We start from the raw sequence: 25,545 nt of genomic DNA on the forward strand, positions 1-25,545 counted from the left end.
CAGCCGGAACCAGATGCCACCGGGTTTTCTGAAGCACTGCGATGGCCGCGAGTGCCACCGGGCGCAAAAATTAATGTGGAAAATAAAAATTAATCAGAAGCCACAAAATAGAGAATGAGTTGTAAAATATATTCATGACTTTCTAGGGCTTGGCGTGCTTGGCACTGGCGATGGTTTTGGGCCCATAACTACGTACAACGGGGCACGCATCGGTATGATGAAGCATCGTACAGCGGTCCGGGCCGGGACGGCCAGGCGAGGGTTTTTTGGGTTTGGGTCCTCAAAATCGATTTATGAGCCCATTAAAAGCATCCGAAGCATCGATGCGCGAAATTGGGACGAGTAGCGAGTCCCCGCGAGATAACGCCGACCGCCGTCCCGCTGATGAGCCACGCTTTGGGGTTTGGTGGCTGGACCTCTGCCGACCACGTCAGCTGAGTGCCGACCTCCCGTTCGGGGTTTTTGGCTGGCGCAAAGTGTCCGGCGGGTCCGGCTCGTGGCTTCTGACCGCGGCCCAGGCACCAAGATCATAGGCTCGAAACGTGGGTGTCATTATAAATTTATAGGAACATTAATTACAATTAATTATAGATTTAGCGCGCATTCACTTACGCGACGTATAATGCCTACATGTTCGGCCGGTTCAATTGGATGCCGCCGCTTGCGGTGGAGGTCGGTGTTCAGTAGCTTATGATCCTTATTAAATATTATTGCCAACCGGTTCGGTGAGGACAAGGCAGCTTGCAGTAAATTCGGCCATGATGAGATCCCCAAGACAGGCGCCTGGATAGATGAATATAGGTAGTCGAAGTGTATCGTACTTGAGTCTTTAGTGTTGTATGAATGAACCTGTAATGAAAAGATATGAAACAATTGTTTAGAGGATGTTTATACGAGATGAAAAGAGGCTGTTGAATCATTCGTTACATGCCTCTATTAACTAATTTTATTTTGCATTGAGAACAAAGTTAATTCAACTTTATATAATCGTCTAAAGTGATTTGAAATCAAAGATCGCAAATTCATAACAAAATAAAAAAAAGTCTACCCTTTAGTAGCGCCTAATGCAAGAATATTTAAAAGGTGTAAATGTTGGTTCACCTTAAACAAATATAAAGAAAGTATTTTTACATTTTCATGGTACATATTTAAAAGAAATGTGGTTCTTTCTATCAACCACGATAAACATAATTTGAGGCGAAGGCCTCGTTTACAAACAAGATCATTTTGTCAAAAGCTTTCCTAAGATTCGGTAACATCATTAAATTGTTTATGGGTGAACCGGTAAACGAGATGGCTCCCAACAGCGAAATTATTGAATCAATAAATCCATACGCAGCCGTTAACTGGAAGCTCGCTGCTACGACCATCTCGGTGCAGCGACCATTCCGGTCCAAAGGTGAGTAAAGTGTACGCAGCTTGACACAAACGAACGCCGGGAGTTGATTCGTCGCCCGGCAGAGAGATTTCCCCGAAAGGGCAACTCGGGGGTTGTATTTCTTTTAATAAAATTACACTCCCGGAACGTGCTCCACGTGCGGAATGGATGCCATTGTGTGGGCCCCTCCCCCCGAAATGGTGCGTGCCAGTTGCGTGAAAGTGCGTGGCCAACAAGCCACCGGAGAGGTGCGATCCACCGCGTGAAGAGCCTCCTGAGACTTCGTTGATATTCCGGGCACGCACGGCACCTGCACCATCATTACTTTCCCCCGGCACTTTTCCCAGGCGGCGCACCGATCGGCGGTTTCATGTGCGGGTCCGCCGGGTCCGCCTGTCGGCGATGCCACAGATTGCCACGTCGGCTTGGCTTGGGTCAATCGACGCGACGGATCAAACCAGCGAAACGTCAAAGGTGAACGGGGACGCCACAGTTGCGAGTTCGTTCGTGCGATGGAGGCGCGCTTGTGTTGTACTCCCTGGTGAACAACTTTCATGACGCTTAGGGTTGGGTTGGGGGTAACGGATTCCGATCGAGAGCAAGCCTTCAATCTTGATAGCACGGCATCGTGGGTGGCATGGATTTAACGTAAAGACTTCGGGGCGAAACGTGGGCGGTTGGTGTCGGGACGCGCCAGGGCCTTTTTGACGCGCGCGTTGGGAGCGTTGGGAAAATGGGAGTTTTCACCCACCCGGGAGCTGCGAGCATGATCGGGAAGGCTTTTATGAGCTGATAAGATTATGTGCGAATGTGCCAGTGGTTTATTGACGTGCAACCTGCCCGGGATTGGAGCCGACGGTTTCGCTGCTAAGGACTGGCTGAGTAATAACTTTGGCTCCATGAAACGTCCAACACACAAAAAAACATACACACATACACACACATGAGAGTAAATTCTCTAAGAGCAGTAACGAAAGCAACGTCTATGTCATCCATCCTTTCGATGATATTCGAAGGAGAATAACGAACACGGGTAAAATGGAATTTTTTTTGCCGATAGATGAACGAAGCCATTCGCCACAATCGTTGCCATGGAAATGGCTTGGATTGATTTTTACGATAAAATATAGTCCAGAGGGCGCACAAGCGGCGAATAGTTTGCAGGAAAAAATGGGGAAACTCGATCTGCGAAAACCTGTCCACTCTTGACCGATCCAGACTGCTGCCAACTCTGGTTGGTGTCCACGGAAAAGCCTTCCTTTGACCATCCAAATTGTATCCGTCACCCCGAAAAGAGTCTGTGGCAGCGCGGCTACGACGATATGAGGCTTATTTCTTCGCCCTCGAAGCGCGCTCGTGCACCATTATTATTCATTATCTGCTTCCGCCAATTGAGCACCGGGATCTAATAAAGTGGATACTAGGAAAGGGGAGGAGGGAGGGGGCGAAACCCATTAGAGTGGATGATTGGTGCAAAGAGTATTGAACGATGCGGTCCGTGAAATGAGCGACAGGATGGCAGGAAGGGCTTCGAGCCCTTCATCGGATTATCTCTTCTCGCAGTGCGAGGCTTTATGACTTATTGAGGATGCCTTTGGATGCCAATCGAGGTGAGTTTCCGCTCGCGTAAATCAATAAACGAGCACGGAGGGTAAAATCGTAATAAAAATAATAAGCCTTTAGCATGCAGTAAATTTTCGGCTATGAAAACTCTTCGTGTGCTCATTAACAATTGTCAACATTGCTGCTTATTAAGAAAAGCACGTGATTGCAGTGAGAGATACTTTAAGAACAAAAAGAAACTGCAGCATATTTATTTTAAAAAACAGGTTGAAAGAAAAAGGAGCAAGCTTTAAAATGGATCACCAAACACGATGAAGGTAAAAGAACCGACAGATGTCGGGATGGCGCTTGTCTTGTAAACCGTCAGTTTGTATAATTGAATACACAGAGAATCAGGGGGGAAAACAGTTATGCAGGAAGGATGCCGTAATGCTTTTTGCATGGAAAACTGCTTGTTATTTCCCGCTGGAATACTTTTGTTTTCCTATGCTCAGAGAGAAGGGGGTTCGAGGGTTGAAGATAAAAGTTAGACTATGCAAGACCTATTGTCGATGAGGTTGTGTGGAGGGTTTTGGTTTTTTTCCTCAAATTCTTCGGGCACGGAATGGCTGGGCAGTGCAATCGAATGACTCGGGCCAATGTCGGGCTGCAGGGAGAATAAACATTGCATACATTTTACCACCGGATTGGCATACCGCCACCGTTTTGTCGCGGTCCGGCTTCGCAGGCTGGGACCTCTGCTTTCCCAAGCACAAGCCTCGGTTTTTAGCACAGCACAGGAAGGAATGGTTTTTATTTTAATTAATCACCCGTATCTCTGTCATTCGTGATGGGATTCTATTTGTTTTTGTCTGCTCGGGTTTTGCACGCGAAAGGGCGAGAGGATGGGAAAATTCTCAGCTGCATTGTGCGGTGGGGCAAACAAACAAACACTGCAACCGACGTTTCCGGCCAAAGCACAGATAGTGTACGCGTGTGTGTGTGTGTGGGTATGTGAAAATTTGCTAAAGAAAACCCCCTTGTCGTAGCGAAAACGGAAGGTGGTTGGCTTGTGGCTTTTCCTTCTCCCAGGTTCCCAGGGAAACTTTTCATCCAGGCAGCGGCTACGGTTCGTCGCATCCCATTCCCAGCCCGAAACGGCGAGCGAAGCAGCGTAAACATTTCACCAGCAATCCCCTATGCAATCCCCAACGTCCGAGCCACATCGTGGCGCAAATGGGATGATTTATTCATTTATGCGGTTTAATGAATACGACGATGACCGCCGCGAGCTGTACCAACGTTTGCTAATGGCGAAGTGGAGACAATTTTTCCCTTTTCGGAAATTTGCTCGCTCGTATTTGCAATGTTGCAACCTTCTGCCGGCTCTCGTGCAGCACAATGTTGTGACGGAAGTGACCGAAAAAACAGCGCCGACGAGCTGAGCTGATGTAACAGGCAAAAAAGGCTATCTACATCGAATAAATTAAATTAAACAGATGGCGAAAAGAAAAATAAAGTTTTGCGCAAAAATGCATTTTCGTTTTTGTGGCTCGCTAGAAGATTTGTAATCTTTCAATTATGTTGAGCATAGACAGATAGTCCGAACTGTACAATGTTTCAGTGATTGATGCTGTAGTTATGTGGCGTCTTTGTATATTTACTTTAAAGTATCAATTTAATTACATTGTCCTGTTGAGATACAAAACCTTTCAAAGAGCGTTGAAAAGATTTTAAAACAAAAATAAATTTCCACTCAAGCACATCACTAGTAAGGTCTTCCAAAGAATGAAAATTTATCGATGTATTTGAGTCCTGATTTTGTTCGTTACTTTTTTTCCACTTTTCTCCCACCGTAAATTCAATCACTCCGACGAGAGCGCATTGCACGTGGGAAACATAAAATCCAAACGCGTTATTCAACCAACCCAACCGTCCAGCCAAATCGTCCCTCCATCGTCCTGGAGGACTACCGGGAGGGGTGAGGGGTTGGTTGGTGGTGTCCAATGAACAACCGCCCCCATCGGTCGGGGATCTGGTCTTGCCGGTTTTATTTTTCCTTATTGCTTTCCCCACCGTACCGTGTGCACGGAAGTGGCGACCCGGTGGCAAAGTGTTTAATAACGTGACCGACGGTAATTTATATCTTTCACCTTCTGATTTTTATCTCACCTGTGTACTTTCTCGCCTTGCTCGTGCGGTGGCTAACGCCTGCCGGTGGGAGGGCGGCGCACTGGCACCGGGCTAAACATAGTGGTTAGTTTGTATAAACGGTTTGACCAATCATTAAACGGTGTATGTGTGTGAGTGTGTGTGTGCAGCACAAGGTGGAAAAAGGCTTCAGACACGACTAGGGGATAGGAAAAAAAACATCCTCCCCCTTCACCGCAATGGGTGGGATTTATTTCGCCGGAGTCGTTTGACCGGGCGCCGTTTGCTTCATTTGGTGCCATTTGATCTTTCGACGGTTTCTCGTGAACTCGTGTTGGCAAGAGCAGCATTTTATTTACTTTTCCTTTTTTCGTTCTCAATTTGCTGGTTCAACTGGTTTTCTAGGTTGGCTGGGAAAAAAATATCTCTATTCTTCCGAGTTTACAGCATCCGGTTTTAATGGAGGATCTGGTGTAGTTGATGTGTATTGCTTTCAAATTGGTTTTCGGGAGGGGTGAGTTTTTTTAAAAGTATTTCATGAAATTTAAATTAAACTAAAAAGTTTAAGACGTGTATAAAGCCATAAGAGGAACTTATATCCCGCTCTTATTTACTTCATGAATCTTTTATCACCTCCGAATCACAGTAATATCCCAAATCAATCCGTCTTTCTATTGATGCGAAACACAAATCTTCGTAATCCAACGGCACGTCGATTCAGCCAATTTCCCCTTTTGCCAATAATGGCAGCACATAAACAGTGTCTTATGATGGTTTTCGGGGCGGCGCGTGGTCATTACAACACAGGCTCTATAGCTTTTCCCTCCATGCAGTGCTCAAATCTTCCCCTATCATGTGTTTGTTTTACTGCTGCACAAATAACACTTACAGCCTGCTCGGACCGCGATGCGACGGCATGCACCGGGCGTGGGTGAACTATGGGTTGTCTCGCGCGATACAATCTCCTGGCGCCATAAATCGCGTTGATAAAGCGAATTCCGAAGCGCCTTTGAATTGTGTGGCAGCATAATGAACCACCCGAAACGTCACGGCGGCCAACCATGGCCTTTCGATTTGCGTCCAACATCGGTTTCGGTCACATCGGTAGTTAATTAAATAGCGCTCATAAATCAACCCGTTCCGGGGACGGGGGGAGGTGGAGCCCGACCCTTCGACCTGATTCGGCCCGAGGGAAGATTTTACATCAAATTCCATTTATCACCCACCCTAGCGCCCAGAAGCACATGATTTAGCCGACATAATGAGGTTGATTCGGCTTCGCAATGGATGCTGCACGGGTTTTGCATAGCATTCGCACAGCATTCGGTCGCGCTAAAGCAGCCACGCGCCCATCGGTACGGCGTAAAGCGAGGCCAAACTGGGTCCCCCCATTGTAGTAGGTTCCGTGACGAGTTCGTTGTAAGTTCACACCGCCCGTCCCCGCCGTTTACGTGAGGACATTCGGGTAAGCCAGTGCGGCTGCCAACTGGTTCACCGCGACAGATCAACTGTCAAATCAGATGGTGAACCTGGCCGCCAAAAGGTATGTAGCTGGAATTTAATGTATTTAACCCGTGTTGGGAGGAGATGGATGATAGTAAAATGTGTGCGAGATGGTTTGCGCTCGGTGAGATACAGTCAGACGAGTGGCTGCTTTTGGTTCGTGTGGTGGTTCATACAAAATTGTAGCCTCAAGGACAAGCTTTGGTAGCACGATCACATGCAACTATTTTTAATTTACTTATCAAAGCTTTAGTGAAACAACTTACACTTAATTGGTATTAAATGTGTGCCGTCCCAATTTCATTAAAATCCCATTCTGAGTATCCCTGGTTTGAGCAGCTGTTAATCCTACCGTAATTGCAATTTTGCTGGAAACACACACGTTGTCTGGACGTATTCTCTTTGTTCCGAATATGCAATAGTAAGGTCAAGGGGTACTTAAAACCGGTTTTTAGATCCGGTCAAATTATATGAAAATTTTAACAAAAATAAACATTCGGAAGTAAAACATTCCAGCTTTGTATGTGACATGATACACTCGGTGCACAACAAAAGATTCTAGTGTTTCTGTAGACTTTATTGGGTTTTAGAGACAGGTGTACCTAACTTGCAATTAGTAACTGTAAGTTCGTTTGAAAAGTAACATGTTCCGCCGCTGCATCAAATCAAATTATCTGTTTTGCATGAACTGGAATTTATGAAAAGTAGCTTTGCTATTCCAACACGGAGAAAAATTTCTAACCAACCCGATCTGGCTATCTGTTTAAATCCAATAAATTACGGTTGGTAACGGAGATTGTCCGAGAAACGTGTTGACTCTTCGTTGGGCCGGCTCAAATGGAGAAACGAACGGACTCGTACCGGGCGCAAGTGCCTAAAACAAATCTCGGACACCGAACCATCACGAGTGCCACCTGAAACCGTTGGAGAGAAAAGGCCCCACCAGCAAAGTGCCCCACGGAAGCGGGAGAAGCAAGGCTGAGGAAAGCAAATAAATACTGGAGACCCGAGGAGGGATTAGAGCCGTTGTGCCATTTTATAGTACACTCTAATCAAAGATCAACAATTGCCGGACCGGGTCGTGGATGGAACCTCACTCTTCCTCCGGTGGAGAGGGACTTTCCGATGGCATACACACGGCGGCGCGGTGTTGCATATTAAGAAGGCACAGACGGAGGGATTTTCATTATATATTCTCGGCTGGCGGGTTGGTGAGTTGGTTGAGTGGTGGCTTGTTTTCAAACATGTTGGGGTCGAGTGTGGTGGGTTTGCTTTCGATAAACACCTGGCCAGGTTGGGTTGGCAGCACGCAGCTCTGTTGGGTGGGCGGGCGCCCCAAAAACGGTGTACTCGAGGTAAACTTCCGAGATTCTGCCCTCCCGAACTCAACGCAAGCCGATAGAACATAAACATCATAATCATATCAAAATACGGAAAACAAAATATGCAAATTTGTTCTAAATTACTAAATCAAAATAGAGTAAATATGCATATCCATCGTTCGTTGGAGGCCGGTTCGGGTCGACTACGGTCGGTATGGTTTCTAAAACCCGACGGTTGGGGTAGGGTTGAGTTTTTGTAGACAGGATCGAGCCCTACTGCATGTCCACGTTTCGTGCAGTTTGTCGTAACGTTGAAATAAACGAAACCTAGACAGGACCGGTTGATTTAGGTTCGGGTGAGCGTGGGTGTTCTAGATGGGGCGAGCTATGGTTGATATTGATTCGGGGTTAAGCCGGAGCGCTTGAAATTGATAACTGACATTAGCACGGCTGACGGAGGTTACGACGTGGGTAAGCAAATATGTGGCGGAATGTAAGCCAGGGGAACGAGGTCTCGGATTTGCAATTGAATATCCTTCCTGGTAGGTGCCAAAGGTGAGTCGATCAGCGGTATGTGTGTTGCCATGTTGGCCTGCTCCCGAAGTGTGATGGATTGAAATTTTATGTTAAAAATATGCGGGTTAACCTCAGACTTGGTGATTACAGAAAGCAGAGTAAGGTTTATTGCATTTACATGTGGTCCCCACTTGAAGAGTTACTAAAAATATATTAGAAGGTATGATTGTTTTTGCAATAAATTATATGTAAATCTAAATAAAGTTTAAAAGCAATACAAATGTTTTCAGGATTATTGTTGAATAAATCAGGATTGACTATATTTCACAATGTATCTCGAATGTATTGAAACTGTGGATGAAAAATACTGGGCGTCTCCATTGAAACAAATTTACACATAATAAAACCACTATTTGTTGGAACTTTTTAACTGGATTGTTTAAGTGCTCTTACTTCAGTGTTTTGTGGCGATAAATGATTGGTAACAATTCCAACCTACTGTTTTTGATCTATTTACTGGATTAAATTGTTTCCCTGTAATTCTATTATTGATTTATGGTTTTGCAGCTTTTCTCAGAGCTACGAATTCAATTAATCAGTGTTATGTACTCTGTCAAACCTTGTTTTCTTTTGTTCTTCAATTTTAAATTTTATTTTGCAGGATTTGAGGTAAGATTGAGCATTTATTTTCTTTATTATTCTCCTATAGTTGGAGTGTAACATGCGGAGAAAATAGAAACCCAAGGGAAATAGACAATGGGACGTACAAAACAAAAACCAAAAAGAATAGTTCAGCCGACTCTTAAGCTAGTCATTTTTCATTGACTGTTTGCATTCGATGCGAATCCGGCGACAATAAATCCATCGTGAGGATGCACTTTCTCATCTTCCCTTGGGCTGACTTAAATCCCTTCTCGCCAGGCGTCAACCGGCGGGTAAGATAAAGCATTTTCGAACAGCACGAACAGTCCGTCGGCACGCTGGGGGAATTGATTTTTTGTTTCCCCCTTTTGGCTTTTTGGAAGCAACTTCTCGCAGACGCTACGACAGTTTGAACTTTCACCCAGCATGACACGATGGTGAGTGACAGGAAACTTTTTAATCCGCTTCCATGAATAATGCGCCATGTTTGCCGGACTTGGAAACAGCGTCGGTGGTTGTACTGCCGCCGGGGAGTTTGACGATTACTTTGACGAAGTGCTGAAGTCTCCTGGCATCTGACACTAATATTATAATTAAGGAAGGGATTTTACTTCCGACGAGAAACAGCTCTTTTTTGCCTTTTTAACTATCCCTGGAACTTTTTCTTTTAAACTATATTTAAGAATTTACAAAAGTCTCTGATTGAATGTGAAGTCTCTTTAAAGAGTTTTTTTCTCGGAAATACAAATAAATTGAAAGAAACTTTCAAGCGCTTCAACCATCTGGCTTTTTTAATTAAATTTCAACTATCATAGCATCATACTATTTAATTCATAAAACACTTTGCACTACCGCTGAAACCGGCGTTGACAAATATTTACCATCTATCGTTTTATTCATTCGAAGAAGACATCACGGAAATGAAAGTGCACTTACACAGTTTACACTATGCACGTCACCCGTCCGGCACTGCCAACAGGTTTCATTTAACTGAATTCATTTTGTATATTTGAATTTTAACCTAAATTAAGACTATGTGGTTCATTTTCTGTAAAGATAGACTTTTTTACTGTTGAATATTCTTTCCCAACTAACTACCTATAGTAAATAGGATTTGTAACAGTTTTAAAATTTGTTGGAAATAGCTTAAAAAGACAAAGTATTTATTTTCCAACATATTTTATCATTTCAGCAAACAGTACGATATCTTACAGCGTGCACTTGCGTAATAGGCACTTTCAACCGTCGCATACATCATTTTGCAGCGAAATATTAGGACAGGTGCGGCCAGTCGATGTGTTCCAGGGAGAAATGATGAATTATTAACAACCTATCATGCGGACTTCGGCTTTTTGATGCTGGATGACCGAGCAAAGACCGACCAGTATAAAAGTGTCGGCCAAAGTCGCCCAGAATTCAGTTGGCTGGTCCGATCCACTGGTCAGTTTGTTGGATAAACTAAGAATAAACTACACTAATCGAATCAACCGTGCACCGTCCAGCATGGAGCGAGTGAAGTACGCGTTAGTGTGCTGGACGCATCGTTGGGTGTGGCAAGTCCAAAGTCTGACTTTGCCGTGCTGGACTCGACGGGGAACGTGCTGCTGAACACTCTCGGCCAGTTCCAATCGATCACCGAGTGGCTGTAGAGTTTGCAAACACCGGAGCTGTACCAGCTGGCGTCGAACTTTCCCGCGGTGATGGACAGTCCAGTCGGGGCGGGCAGTCCCATCGTTCAGGGCCTGTCGAACGCCGCCCGTCTTTCCAGCGTGCAACATCACCACCATCCACGGTGGTATTCAGCGCAGTATTAGCGCAACGTTTTCCCTTAATGGCCAGCACCAGGCGATCCTGAACGGAACTTCAGTGCCGTGATCGAACCGGCCATCATCGCCATCCAGCGGTTGCCCCGGCCAACGCAAGCCCTGGTGGACAACATGCACCCGAAGGACGCCGTGCGGAGGTTGAATGTGAACCTGCGGCACTACGTCAACGTCGGCACAGCCACGGTACCGCAAATCAACGCCGTTGTCAATCGCGCTGGTGGACGCATTCACCGCGCGGCTCGCGTCTGTCGTACCTGAACAACTCGATCCACGCCTTCAACGGAATAGCCTACAGCGGTATCCAATTGCGGCTGCAGAGCGCCGTGCGAGCGGTATGGATCAGCTTCGCAGATGCCATGAGTGTCGCCTCCCGAAAGCTGCGTCCCTTCACCGTGGACGAGGTGGACATTCTTCGTCATATGGCCCTGAATTCCACCGGTCTGATCAAGGAGTGGCTGAGTAACGTCACGCAAACACTCGACGTCGTGAGCGGCCGCATCGTGCTGCAGGTAGCCGTGGGGAAGCGCGGAAGGTATGTCGAATCACACGCTGGCAGCCGTCAACGATCCGGCCTGGCGGCTCACCCTGTCCGTCTCCTCTGATGTGCCACGCGCGCAGACTTCGCAGCTCGACAAGATACCGCGCCTCATGTACGGAACGCTGGATGGGTGCAGCTAGAACGAGGACAGAACGCTGCAGAACGTGGGTGCCGGCCTTGCCGGGTATATGGTCGTTCTCCAGGCGCAGCTCGATGCCGAGGCGTAAAACTACAATCAGTGTCTCAACGGACTGACCGCTACCTCGGCGTACGAATTCAAAGGTTGTGGAGAACTCATCGATTCTCGGAACTCATCGGTTCCCAGGTGGTGGTTAATCAGATCGCAGCGTTCCAGGAGCCGTTCGAAGCCGAGGAGGACGAAATGCACTACAGTTCGGCTCGCTATCACGAGTGCCTGCACGCCACCGAGTGGATGAGTGGGGCCGTGATTATCGATTGCAAAGTGTTTAAACGAAACATCTACTTAGACATCCTTGCTCTTTTCTTACCCTTTTGATCAAAAGAACTGAAGATAATTAAAACAAATTGTTTTAAATGGGTAGCATGCTGGCCGGAAGTGTTACTTTCAATCGTCCATGACCTCGTGTTGAAGGTGCTTTTTATAAATTTGACAAGCACGAAAAAACCACCACTAAATGACACGATTTAAACTTAACCATCCATCCCGCAAGCTCAAAACCGGCCCCGGGGCCAGTACGTGCTCACAATGAAACGTAATTAAAATTTAAAGTCCTTCTATCCATTGCCAGCGCGGTCGACAGTACGCTGGCTGGATGTTGTCACCACATGCACGACCGCAGACCCGTGTTGCGATGGGAAATGTTTGCGTTAGTGAAGTTTGCACTTCCGGGCCTAGAGGAGAAAAAACGACGGTGGACGAGGCCAAACCCCTACCGGGTGCAGCAAATATCGGTGCTGCTTGATTGTGTGCGCACATTGTCGTTTCGATTGATGGCTTTCCCGCGCCGTCGAGCACTGCGTGCGGCGACGCCATCGCGGTGTGCACTAGTTTTAATCGATTTAATTTCCCGCACCTATTTTATTCATCCGCAGGTTGATGAATTGAAATTGGAAACAATCAAAATTTAATGAGCACTCGTCTGGTCGACCGTCGAGGCACCGAACCGACGAGGTGAGCACTACCGCTAGCACTAACGATACGGTCCATGTTGTCAATGGTTGGCCAGGTTTCGGGAAAACGTTTGCTTTGGTGATGGTTGCCAGTATTTTTTTTATTTGCAGTCATTTGCGTTCCGCTTTCGATAACAATATTGACGATTGGGTGATGGGTAACAAACGCAGAGAAGGTATAACGTACGTAAGGGAAAGTATTCCAAAATATGTAGGTACATTCCTTTCACGAACAAATTAAATGTCATAGTGTGACTCAAAAACCCCAATATTAAAAGATCAAATGTTCGACATCATCATCAATTACCACAATGATCAATTTCTATTTTATTTATAAATTTTTAATGAAAACTGTAGCTCAATATGGCAAAAACATGGAACAGTATACATTGCTCAGTACAACCAAACTATTTAAATCTAACGGAAAAAGTTTCAGTATCAATGTAAGCAATCATAATAAGCAAAGGAGAAGCATCGAGGACATAACGAAATACAGAAGATATGAAAATGTTAATTTGCTATTGGTGAAAGTATTATTTTAATAAACTAATCATAAAGGAATTTAAAAATACTAGCTTATTTTGCATTGCCTTGGTATTTGAGTTTACAGTACGTGTCAAAAGTTTGATATTCCTCGTTTCGCCCATTTTCTTGCTGTAAGTAAGTTGTCTAAAATGCTACATTCTTCTGTTTTGCCGTTGTGTCTCACTCAGAATTGACTCATATGTGATCTTATTTTGCTATACCAGGCTATATCTTAATAGTTGAACTTACTTCAAATAGTTGTTTGATTATTACCTTGAAATTCCCTAAGGTGCATCGTGGAACACCGTTCCCTATCGTGGTGGAATGTGACATAATATGTCGATCGCACTCTCTCCAGCCAATAGACACCGCACCGCAAACTCATTGAGTTATTAAAAGAACGTTAAATGGCTCGAAATCGAAATTGACAACAATCGATGGCTCGATAAACTTTGAGGCAGATTGGTGTACACAGAGAGCGCAAAGCCATTACTTATCATATGTTACGATGATAATCTCGCGATGTCAATAGTCGTGGCGTCGGTTAACCAGTTAATTGTTATTGATACTGGTTTAAATTAAGCATCATTATCGTTAAAAGAACTATAAATTGTTGTTTTTCAGTCCATTGGATTATGTCCTATGTCCGCCCGGCGGTGATAAAACGCTTAGTGAGTATTTATTGCAATATAACAATTTTAAATTTCCGATCGACCATTGTCGTGGGTTTATTATACTTATCAGTTAAATGCATGATTAATTTGCAACCAGTTTGGTTAGCTGCCCGTGTTGGATGATTGATGCACTTGTGCAACCTCAAGTTTTCTTTCAATATTCAGTACACTTGCACAATGGGAAAACACATTGCTTGGAAATGTTTTCCTCCCCTTCTTTAGTGGAAATTATTTATGTTCAAGCTTTCCCCCCTGCACATGCACGCTCGCATGCAAACGAAGGAGCAAGGTGCCAAAAAGTTGTCGGTCACTGGCCTCAAGACTGATGGTGATTCCGGCTGAAAGCGATCATTAATCACGTCACCACATAGTGAAACATAAATAACCGACAACCGGCCGGAGTACTGCACTCCTGGAAGCCGGAGCCGTAGCCACCAGACCCCCTGATGAATGGGAGAACCGAGCGAAACCATGTTCCGATGTACCGGAGTCGGCTGAGGACAGGAGCGACTGCTTGGACAAGTGCAAGCTGCATGTCGCACATGTGGTCCAGGCGGGGGAGGTCGGTGTAGTAAAAGTTTTTGATCAGTCGATTGGTTAAAGGGTACCGCCGTGTTGGGGAAGAGGGCAAGACTTTGCTGATATCAACGAATCAAGAGTGCATATCATTAATTTTCTCGCTCCATACGTGTTGGCTGGTGGTGACTTAATGATGACAAAGAAGTTTAAACGTGTTTTCTTTAAAGCCCGAAAGTGTCGATCGGCACAGTTTTCCTTGCATAATGGAGGAAAGTTAGAAGAAAATTCAAAACATGTTTAGCTATTCCAACCAGTGTTGGAAACCTTTGAGTAATCATTCTTTTGGAGGAGAAAACATAAGTATTCTTGTCATTAGTTATTTGAATTTGATTTGCTACTTTTTAACTTTTGTAGCTTTTCTGTTTCGCTTGAAAGAGGTCTAGCTTTGTTGCGATATTGTGTTTTTAATGTGGTTTAGATACACGTTTCCCGTCCAGTAAGTAATGTATTGTGAATTCTACACCTTTGCAAAGCAACTCCGTAGTTTGCAGCCTCATAAACTAGAGTACACCAGCACGTTCCTTGGATCTATGGTGCCTAATGCACTTGCTTAATAGAAGCCAAAGTTCATCCCACACTATTTATCTAAACTTGTTAATTATATGTTTTCTGGTGCCCCATTGTTTTTCTTCAGTTTCCCAGAGAAACCCTCCAGGGATAGGGCTTCGGTCTCATGGTGGTTAGTGCTTGCATAAACCGCACCTACATGCTGCGTCAATGTTGCCCAACGACCAAGACACTCCGGGCACCGCTCTCGGCATGCTTCGGTGGATGTGCAGTGAATGCAAATTTTATAGCACCTGGCCTGAGGTTTTAGAAGGGATTTCGAATTTTATCACCCCTGGATGGTCTCTGGACCGACGTCGGGCAAGTCGAATTGCGTCCCGTCCCGTTGCACCAACAACGGCAGTTTCGGACCGTGTTGTCGGTAACCCACTCTCCGTCGGATTGCACCCTGTGCCATTCACCCTTAAAAGAATGGCATCGTTTTTCTCAAGGCAGTCGTTCGATTTTCTTATCTTTACGAATATAGGTTTTCGGTCACGCCTGTCCTCGTTTTCCCGCTGCCGCTGCCGGTGCGTGATACTTTCTTTGTTACTGACTACGTAAACGCTCCGGATTGGCGCTTGACCGTACGACGACATCGACGCACGATGCATGCATATCTTTTTATTGGTCCGTAAAATTTTACCACCGTCCCGGGATGACCGCCAGGAACCTCTCTCTTCACACCCACTGCCGTTCAGTTTATGACGGCTCCTAGAAGAAACACGACAGGAGTGTGTCCATTTTCGTACTTCAAACCATAAAACCCCGACCCTATCGGGCGCATCCTTCCCCATCGGGCGAGCATCCTATGATGGTTGGCCGAGTTTATTTTTCGTCTTGTGTTCCACGGTTCGTTGGGTTTTGCATTTTGCACCGCACCGGACCATCATCGGGTGTGTGTGTGTGTGTGCTTATATTCGTCAAAACGAGCAAACAAGGCCCAACGGCGGTAGACAGTTTTGTGGCGTTGGTGGCGAAATGGATTGCAGCTTACAATTTTCGGCTGGCCCCGTGGGCTGCCACATGACCATTATGCTGGCGCAACGGTCTAAGGAGCCAAAATCAAAAAAAAAGTATAAGGAGATAAACATTATTGTAACATCGCTTATGGCCAGTCGATTTTACGAGCCCTACCCTCAGCGATGGGAGAAGAAAAGAGTGTTGAAATCGTGTTAAAAATTGTATCTCTTGTCAAATGGCTGTGCTTCGAAATAATGGCGATAGTTTGGACATGCAACACTGCGCTGCAAACAGTTTGGACATGAATAATGTGCCGCATGCTGAACTAGCGTTACAAAGCGTACGATTTGCAGTCCAACATTAGTTTCCTATCGGATAGGCGTTATTTGTTGTACATACCTGCAACATCGTCTATAGTACGACGAAGGAAAAGTTCAATATTGAAGTAAGCTGGTAGAAAACTATCCACTTTCAAGGGACAATATTTGAAGAGATGCTGCTAGACAATGGCAAAAGTTTTGTCGACAATATGCAAACGCTTTCCCAAGCGTACTTCAAAAAGCATCCAAGCAATGTCAAGCACTCTCGTAATTCTTACGCCGTGTGTGCACCTTTCGGGTTCATATTATATTCACTTGTCAAACACACTCACATGAACAACGTTGGCTCCACATTGATTGAAATATGCACTGTCCGGAGCTACTTCCAATCCAAGCAACCTAGAATCCTTTTGTTCGTTCGTTCGTTCTACTCTCAGGCGAAAACATTCGATTACCTACACTTGGCTGGGATTTGAGGTAGGAAGTGGTTGCCTAAAATATTCAGTCAACGTGTGATTTTACATTTCCCGCTTGACAGCGTTCAACAGGGAGCATCTGCTTGTGCGTGCGAGTGTTGCCGTTCGATTGGCGGTGCAAGAGTGTGTGAAGATAAAACGGTCGCTTGCCAAATGAAGATTCCTCCGAAGTGATAGGAAGTTTAAAGCACATTCTCGTGTGGGATTGGCGAGTATTTCCGTATCAACGGTACGGAGAAAAATGATTCAAGAAGGAATACCAAACCATTTGAAGTACTTTGTGACGAAGAAAACAAAAAGTAAGTCGATATTGAAGCAGCATGAATAGATTACACACGCTCGTCCGAGTTGGTTCCTAGCTCTCATCTACCGGAAACCATCGCACAAGAGCACACGTCACTTCAAAATTTCCATTTCCAATCGTAGCATCGTCAGTCGGTGCTTGGAATTCGATTTGATTGAGACTACGTCTGCCGATCAGGAAGCTTGGGGAACTTTAAACAGCATTATATAGCGGAGACTTTCCCATCCGTTCAGAAAGGGTGGCACTTATTTGCATACAACAATGTAGTTTTTGCTGCCTCCTCAGCGTGGAAGGCCATGCAAGGCGTGAGGAAGTGTTTAGACAGTGCTGCTCCTCTCCTGCTCCTCCATGGCACCGGTGACCTGTTGTAGGGGATCGAAATTGAAACCGCTGGCACTGTGATTGAAAGCGATCGCACGTAATCTGCTCGTGATGGTGCCCTGATCCCAACCAGGGTCGGTCCATCTTTGAATTCTGCACCCGGAGGTTCGAGATCGACATGGAATGACCACAGGAAGGACTACGACTGCAAGCTGCACCTTCCGTCACGATTGCGATGCCGTTTGCCAACAAAGTTGCTGCTCCAAGACAAACAATGAAGATATTGGGACCCTGACGAGAACCGTCAGCCTGTCGGGTTCGAGGGATCTTTCAATACACTACGACCAATGCCTACGCTTGGTTCGAGGCACGAATCAAATTCAATTTCTTGCCCTGGTCCTTGCCGGAAACGGACAGCCTTTGCTGATATGGAAGGGCATTTTTCTTGTACTCAGTTCAACTACAGCAGGAAAAGTAAAAAGGGACAAAAGCAAGAGAGAAGCTTTAAACATCATCTTCATGGTACGTTGTGCTTGCTGCAAGGAACCGGAAGGATATCATTTGAAACACTGCTCCTTCCATCCATGAATCGGTGCGTTGTTCAATTCAAATCCTCCCCAAAGTGGCCAAACACACTCATGCACACACTCCGTCCCGGCACCGGAGTTCTTAATGTGCCATGTCCGGTTCCGGTTCCTGCAACATCTGGAACTTTGTACGCCATCAACCGGCAGGATGGTACGTGCGTATTGAGAATGTGACAACCGCATTCGAAATGAATTTATTGGTTCGTTCGTCGTTGGCTTCTTTCTACGCCGACATACCCTTTCCCCCCTTTTTCACCGAACCGTAACGGACAAAAGGAAGACGCACTTGCCTTGGTACTGCGACTATTTATGAATTCAGTCGCCATCATCGTCCCATCCGAAAGTGGGTTTCGTTTCGGCAGTCGGCAAAGTTAGCATCGGATTTCTCCGGTCTTTTCGCCCTGCCTGCAGGCAGGACATGCCGGCACTCACTGCAGGGACGAGCTGGGCGAGGGCACAGAATTAAACATTCATCCTGCTGCAGCTATCATCGTGCCATTTTCTCGGTGTATCACCGGCGACACGTGGGCCCGTGTGTGCTGGGCCGTTTCTAAGTGGGCCTTTATGTTATCTCTGACCACCGGGGCGGCAGTAATTATAAACACATTTTCTTCACTCGTAACGATGCAGGACGGAAGGCGGTGGGAAGTTTCAAATTGCCCCAGGGGAACGTTGTCACACAAACTGTTAAATGTTGGCGGTATTATTACGGCATTTATCCTCCTAGACCCCATGCCTGAAGACGGTTTTTTGTTAAAGAATTGCGGTAGTGAGTAGATGCAGCTGTTAATCCTGTAAGAAGGAATAATCTTATTGATTAGAAAGGCAAAATGAGTGTGTGAGTGTTGCATTCATTGCCATTTTCCTGCATCTGAATATGTTTTTGAAGACATATAAATTGCATGAAATTAAAATCCAATCAATTTGCGCTTTGTTGATAATGTGAGTTATCATTCTGTGTATTTATTGCAAACGTCAATAATCAACACATACCAACAACAAATGGAACAATCGTACTGTTTTCATCAAGAGGAAAGATTCAATCAGGAAGCAATCATTTACTTCATCTCTGAAAAGGATGCCCAAGGGCGATAATTGGTTTTAAAGTGAAAGTGCACAGCTACACCTTTCACTCCGTGATGATTATACTGCTTTGCGATGATGGCGTTGATGATGATAACGATGGGGGCAGGCTTGCTACACGTTACACCTCAGCACCTCGTAAAACATTCAACAACCGTAAACGTTCCCTTGCGCGCCTTTAGGGGGCGTGAGGGTGGATTGACGTTTCATATTCGGTTCGGTTGTTGGGAAGTTTTGCCTTAACCTTACCAGACCATCGTTACCAGAAGCCAACCACGGGTACATCCACGGTGGATGGTTGTTTCGGTGGCTGAGTACTTTTCCAGGTAGCGCAGTGGATTGCGAAGAAATCATCCTCGGAAAACGCAAACAGCACATCCAACCGACGGTGGAGGATTGTTAAAGAATCTTTCCTTCCGTGGCTCGACAAAAGTGCCATCAACAGTGGTGAAAGTATCCACCTTCGATCGGGCGTCTGAGGGAAGGGCGTCGGAATGTAAACCCTCCAAAGAAACGATGCTCCATAAAAGGCAAATTAAACCATTTCGTCGAGCGCCGGGAATGGGATACGTGGCGCACGATGTTCACCTTTTACAGCCTTCATACCCCATTGTACGGTCGTTCGACGGGGCGTACCGTAAACCTTCCCCTTGGTGGGAGTCCAACCGAGAGCTAACAGCAGCATCCGCCGCCGTTCACCGTCGTCTTGGCATATAACAATAATTTTCGAACGATAAACTTTGTAAAACGTTAAGTGATGATTATATTCACTTTCCAGGAGCGCCCTGCCTGGTAGCGAATGGTGAACACCCTTTCGATCGACGTTGGTGTTGTGTAGTTTTTTTTTTTATTTTCGTTCTGCTCGTCATCAGTGCCGCATCCGGTCGGTTTGAAAGCGATGCGGGAGTGCTGTGCTGTGAAACCATAACAAGCCAATAGGGTCAAGCTATGATGGACGAGGAATGAAGCGATAACTGGACGTGCAGCGCGTTTGATGAGGAGCAAGGGCATTACGGTCCATCGCATCGTTACTCTCCAACGAACATTGGATTTGGAGCTCAGAATGATGGGTCATTTTGGGGGATATTCGTATGATAAGAATGTTATTTTTGGGTGTGTTGTCGAGTTTTGTATAAGACATTGATTGAATTTTTATAGCATTCCGATAGTCTAAACACTATGCAAAGAGTTATGGCTCATGGATCTCGATAGACAGCTTGGCATAGTATAGAGCCTGGTGATATTTTGTTAACTTAAGGACTTTGAGCGTGTTTAGAGAACCATGTAATAACCATTATTGTGATACACACTTGCCGATTCTGACATTTGGTACTATTTTTTTTTACATATTTTTTGGAATGGATAAGCCGGTTAGATTTTTTTCCAATTTTTGAGCTAGCAGATCCTTTTGGGAAATTCGTTCAAACAACTTGTGTGGTGAAAGAATTTGTGATTCCATTTAAATTGATATCAAATTTGTAAATCGTTTTTTAAACACTTTAGTTAATAGTTTGAATAGTTTTTGACAACCCCTAGCGATTTCACCAGTAAACTGTGTGTTCAAAAAATATCCAAACGATTTATGTACAATAAACCATTTCGACTCTTCATACTTTACGAACTACCAGGCGCCTCCATTGAAATGAATTTGTTTTCTGTTCATCGAATCGGAGTATTTTCTTTCGATTATTTTTGTTTTCTTACGTAAAATTGCTAAAGAAAGTTTTGACTTTCTACAACCCTCGCAGGAAGAAGAGCCACGAACTATCTACGATCGCGCTCCTTGAATGTCACATTACCAAGTGGAGACGCCCGGTACTTTTGGAACCATGCCGGTTTAAAGTACGCCCGGCAAATGGCTCGTTATCACCATCATTAATACCATCACCAGTGCCATCATGTGCGCACATAATGTACGGCGCGACACCGGTGCAGTCTAGCGTCATGCTATAATTTAGTTTCCGCGAGTGGTTGCGAAGGCTCTCCGGCTCTTGGGCGGTTTCTGCGAATGGATGGGGGTGTGTTTCTACGTCGCGGGCGTTACGTCTACCGCTCTTCCGGGGAACTAGCCGAAGGAACCATTCATTAAATTATGCATCCTTCTGCATCCCGGCACGATCCCCGATGCTGCTTAAGACGAGTGGATGATAACGTCTTTCGTGTTCCGGCACTCCGCAGACACTCGCAGGGTCGAGAGGCACACGCGCGCCATAAAACGCGCTGGCTCGATGTGGGTCGGAGGAAAGCTAGTCAGCAAAATTTGCGGCCAACACCGCATACCCACACGTAGAGCTTGTTGGTAAACGTTGTCCTTGCGTCGTGCACGCGATGGCGGGTTCTATGCTGTCAGAGGAAGTGCGTTCGAATTACATCATGGTGGTGGTGTCACTTTAACAGAAGCATTGTAATCACATCATCCGCGAGACTTGCCACGTGAGAAATGTACCGATGCCTGGAGGAAAGTACCCACGGCTTGAAAGTGCAATGATTTTGCAAATGAATCCCTGCTCCCAGCAGCTCTTGCGCAACAAAATGAAAATCAGCATTAACTTTCATTGCGTTCACCATTCGTTTGTTCTAATCGTTGTTCGGTGTGATGGAAAACGAAAAGAAACATAAAACCATCGTCTCCCAAGGCATACGATGTCGGGTCTAACGGTTTGACTTCCACGGTGACTTAAGAGAGGTCACATCCGATGTGCTCGCAAAATGTCATTGCGTGGAAGGAAAACGCAATTCAAAGACAACAACGAAAGGAAATCACACAACCATCGGCACGCCATATATTTTCTTCTTGTTCTCTTCAACCCGGGAAACTCGTTTCTTCCGCATCGCGTTGCCTGGGAAACGGTACCAACGTGTGGAAAACTCATCCGTTACTGTGGTTTACGGCACCGACGACAACGACGACGACGATGATGATGATAATGATAATGATGGGGGGTTGTTGGGGAGCGAGCCGGATGGGGAGGAAGGAGAGGGGAATGAATGGGTTCGTCTGATGAAGGCGGCCATCGTGGCACCAACTCGGCGCCAGGCAGAACAGCGACTAGTGGTACAAATGTAACGTACGTAGTTTATGTTTATTAAATGTGAATAAATGACACAAAGGCGAAAAATTAACATTGTTTGTCTGGGTGTGTAGGTGTTTCTCCGGTTTGCCCTCCCCGCGAGGCGGAAATTCGTCCGTTGTCCGGGAGATGACTTATGAGTGTCGTTTGCGCTGCAAGCACCGGAGCAGCACCGGAAGCGGGAATAACAAAACCTCGTTAGATTTTCTGTGCATTTGTGTGTGTGTTGGAAGAAATAAAAACCACTGTGCATGTGTTGCCCGGTGGATCGTTGAAGCTTTCTGTGAGTTCTGCAGTTGAGAAAGCCTTCAATCTGCGAAAACTACTCTGAACGTTGTGGGTTCTTGTACGGTTGCTCGTCTTTGGTTTTTCTCGCTTCGTTTTTTTTCCCGGCAACCGAGCCCGAAGGGCACACAAAAAAGCGGGAATACTCAAAGCGCGTCCTTCTGAACACGACCCATAAATGCCACCAACGGAAGTCAAGGTGGTGATAAACGATGGAGTGATGGTTAGCGGGAAGCGACTAGCAGCGCTTTTCATTATGCTGCTATTGTTCCAACGTTTTGCAGCGGACTGTTGACACGGGGGAGCTCGAGAAGTGGCAGTGCGCGTAAAGTGGCCTATGCAGAGCGACCCACGAGCGGCAACGCAGACAAAAGTCCTCGTCACAACGGGACGCGCCCGTGGGAAAAAGGCCGACTGCGAAAACCCGTCCCGCCCGAAAGCGGCACAAGTAATGGTCCGAAATGGAGCGGTAGCGTTTCAGCTTTAATGTTTTATGAGATAGCATTAGATAAAAATGGTTTAGTGCGGTGTAACATCATTCCTTTTTTTCCGGCACCGAGGTTTTTGTCGCTCGCTATGTGTGTGGGTGTGTCTGGAGGTTTGTGAGAACTACATTGACTAGCGCGCCACCAGAGGATGCCACCGAATGAGGCGTTACCGGTGCCGTCTCTACGCCATTTTCCCGCTAGTGTTCTGCGGTTTAACACACCACAGAGTTGAGGCCGCAGGTGCGGAGGGCAAACAGAGGGAGGGAATGTGGGCTGCAGACTAAAGGCGTTAGCAATGATTGCAGTTGAACAGTGAGCCATTTTACTGGTGAGACACTGAGCGCTTTGCAGCCCTTTTTTCGCGTTTCCCACAAAGAGAGGATAACATGGTGCACACATGTTCACAAAAACAAGGCGTTAAGTCCCTACAAAGTCTTATCGTAGGGACTCGCTGCTCGACCCATGCCGGGTCCCAGAGGCAATTAAAATAAACGGCCCTGCAACTGTGGCCGACCAACGACGGTTTGCGAGACTTCCAGACTCCGGTCCGGCTAGTGTTTGATAAAAATCTCAGCAGAACCGTTAGCCACCCTTCCGCCAGGGTAGTATGTACGTTGGGATTTTCGGTGACAATGGCTACTCACACCGACTAACTGTTTGGTTTGCCAAAGACGGACTATTTAATATAGTATATCAGAACATCCCGAAATGAACACTTATTTTTGACTGCCCTTTTTTATATTTTTTTATTTGGAAGAAAATGTGAAAATGGCAGCGAAAGTTATTGGACTCTAACGTGGATGACCAAGTCATCAGGAAGTATCCTGAAGGTGTGGCTTTTATCTGCATTTGTTTTGAGCTTCAATTACTCAATTTTTAAGTGTGTCCCGTACATGCATGTTAGAGTTATCATAATCAAAATGTATTTTTCCTCCCCTATCTTTTTAAATTATGGAAGCTTATATGCGAAAGCAATTCTTTCATTTTGGTTTTCTCTAAGTTATGACAACGTTAGCAATGTCGATGTCATGAACTCGTAACAATCGTAGCCATAGTGTGTTGAGTGACTTTAAAGAAATGAAACATTTTCGTTCAATCAAATGATTGAAAGTTATTTTTAGATTTTTGATCAGTTTCTTATATCAGTTTTGTGAATAAAGCAGATTAGAGAATCAATATTTGAACAAAACTAAGAAACTTCAGTATGAAACAATTGTCTGCAGACGAAATAGTTGAAGCAATCAAAAAGTTCATGACTCAACTCAACCCCGTAAACCTGTAACGCCTAATGATTTTAATCCATCTCACATCGTAACTTAACAAAATTTTTGTCTTAGGCTATCTATTATAAAATAATTTTTCTTGATGTAAACCAAAGCAAGGCCGAGCACGTCATTTATCAAATCGCTTACCGAAATGTCATTTTCCAACGATCGGTGTATATTTTTTCCCCAGATCAACCATCTGCAATGAAAAATGAGATAAAATACATTAATCCACTTGCCGACTCAAACACAAAACAAACATTGGCGTCATGTATGTATTTACTTCTTTTAAATTCTTTTCAAACCGAATCACTGATGATGGATCTTCGCAAACGTAAAGAAATCGACGGTTGAGCGGTGAATGTTGGTGATGAAAGGCCAGACAAATTCATGGCAAAAAAAGAAGTGTCGTTTCTCGCTACCCACCCGGCAGGCGACACGGGTAGCTAGAAACAGTAGCGTGACGGTTTTTGCAGAAGCAACGTTCCGTAACGTGAAGTGATCACTAATTCATGAAATGATAATATACTTACAGACACATTATACAGATTCGTCTTTTAATAGGATTAAACGGGGCCGCCTTTGGCAACGGGAAGGTAATACGATGCCTACCGACAGCAAATGGTACACGATTAGGCCAAGGCCGACGGGCTGGGAGGGAGTGTGTGTGTGTCTACACTCGATGAGGCACTGCGCAGCGCGTGACGGAAACCATGTACGGGATTTCCCCGGTATTCATCACGCGCGGTATGGTGCACGTGAATTATGATTTATTTAGGAGATTAATGAGAGAAAATTGTACCGATTTTCCTGTCGCGGTGGGTGGTGTGTACTTGAGGAACTTTTCCGCTTCGTTGGCACGTGCCCTAACCCCGTCGTGCAGCTGTGCAGAAATCATCTTACCGAAAAAAAGGTTACATAACCGATGGAGTGTTTGTTGGTTTCACTTCCCTCACCATTTACATGTGTTTTCCGTGGGTGGGAATGTCGGGTTGGAGCGTGGAAAAGTTTCTGCCACACCCAATCGGTCGCCGTTTTATTGGGCAACTTTTCAACAACCATTTGCTAGATTGCCCTGTTGCGGGACCGAAATGAGTCGGAACCGTTGCCGGTCGAGGTTAAATATGCCTTTGCGGTTACCGCGGTTTGCCAACTAACCAAACTCCGCTGCCTCTTGTTTAACTTCCGCCGGGGTGTGATCTTTTCTTGGTAAATAAAGTTATCACTGCGGTGCTGCGAGAAATTGTTTACCATAGCAAATAATTGCAAGGGTGGGCATGCATCATCAGCTGCCTTTTCGGAATGGAGTGGAATCTTGTTTTCTCGTGGTAACCACAAATATTTTTCCTCTGTTCACTCGGTAATCTCGTTTAATGAAACCTCTTGGCCGCCTTCCTCGGCGATATGATTTACTTACGGGAGGTAGGGAAGCCGATTTTATCCAACTCATCCTCATCAAAATCCATCATTTCATGACGGGTTCGGGAA

General features: G+C 45.5%; 1 pseudogene; it reads left to right on the forward strand.

Annotated features, from left to right (window-relative positions):
• Positions 1–10,416: 10,416 nt before the first annotated feature.
• Positions 10,417–11,935, forward strand: LOC131264744 (uncharacterized; annotated as a pseudogene).
• Positions 11,936–25,545: the final 13,610 nt, after the last annotated feature.

This window comes from Anopheles coustani, chromosome 2, assembly GCF_943734705.1.
Source record: "Anopheles coustani chromosome 2, idAnoCousDA_361_x.2, whole genome shotgun sequence".
Lineage (NCBI taxonomy): Eukaryota > Metazoa > Arthropoda > Insecta > Diptera > Culicidae > Anopheles > Anopheles coustani.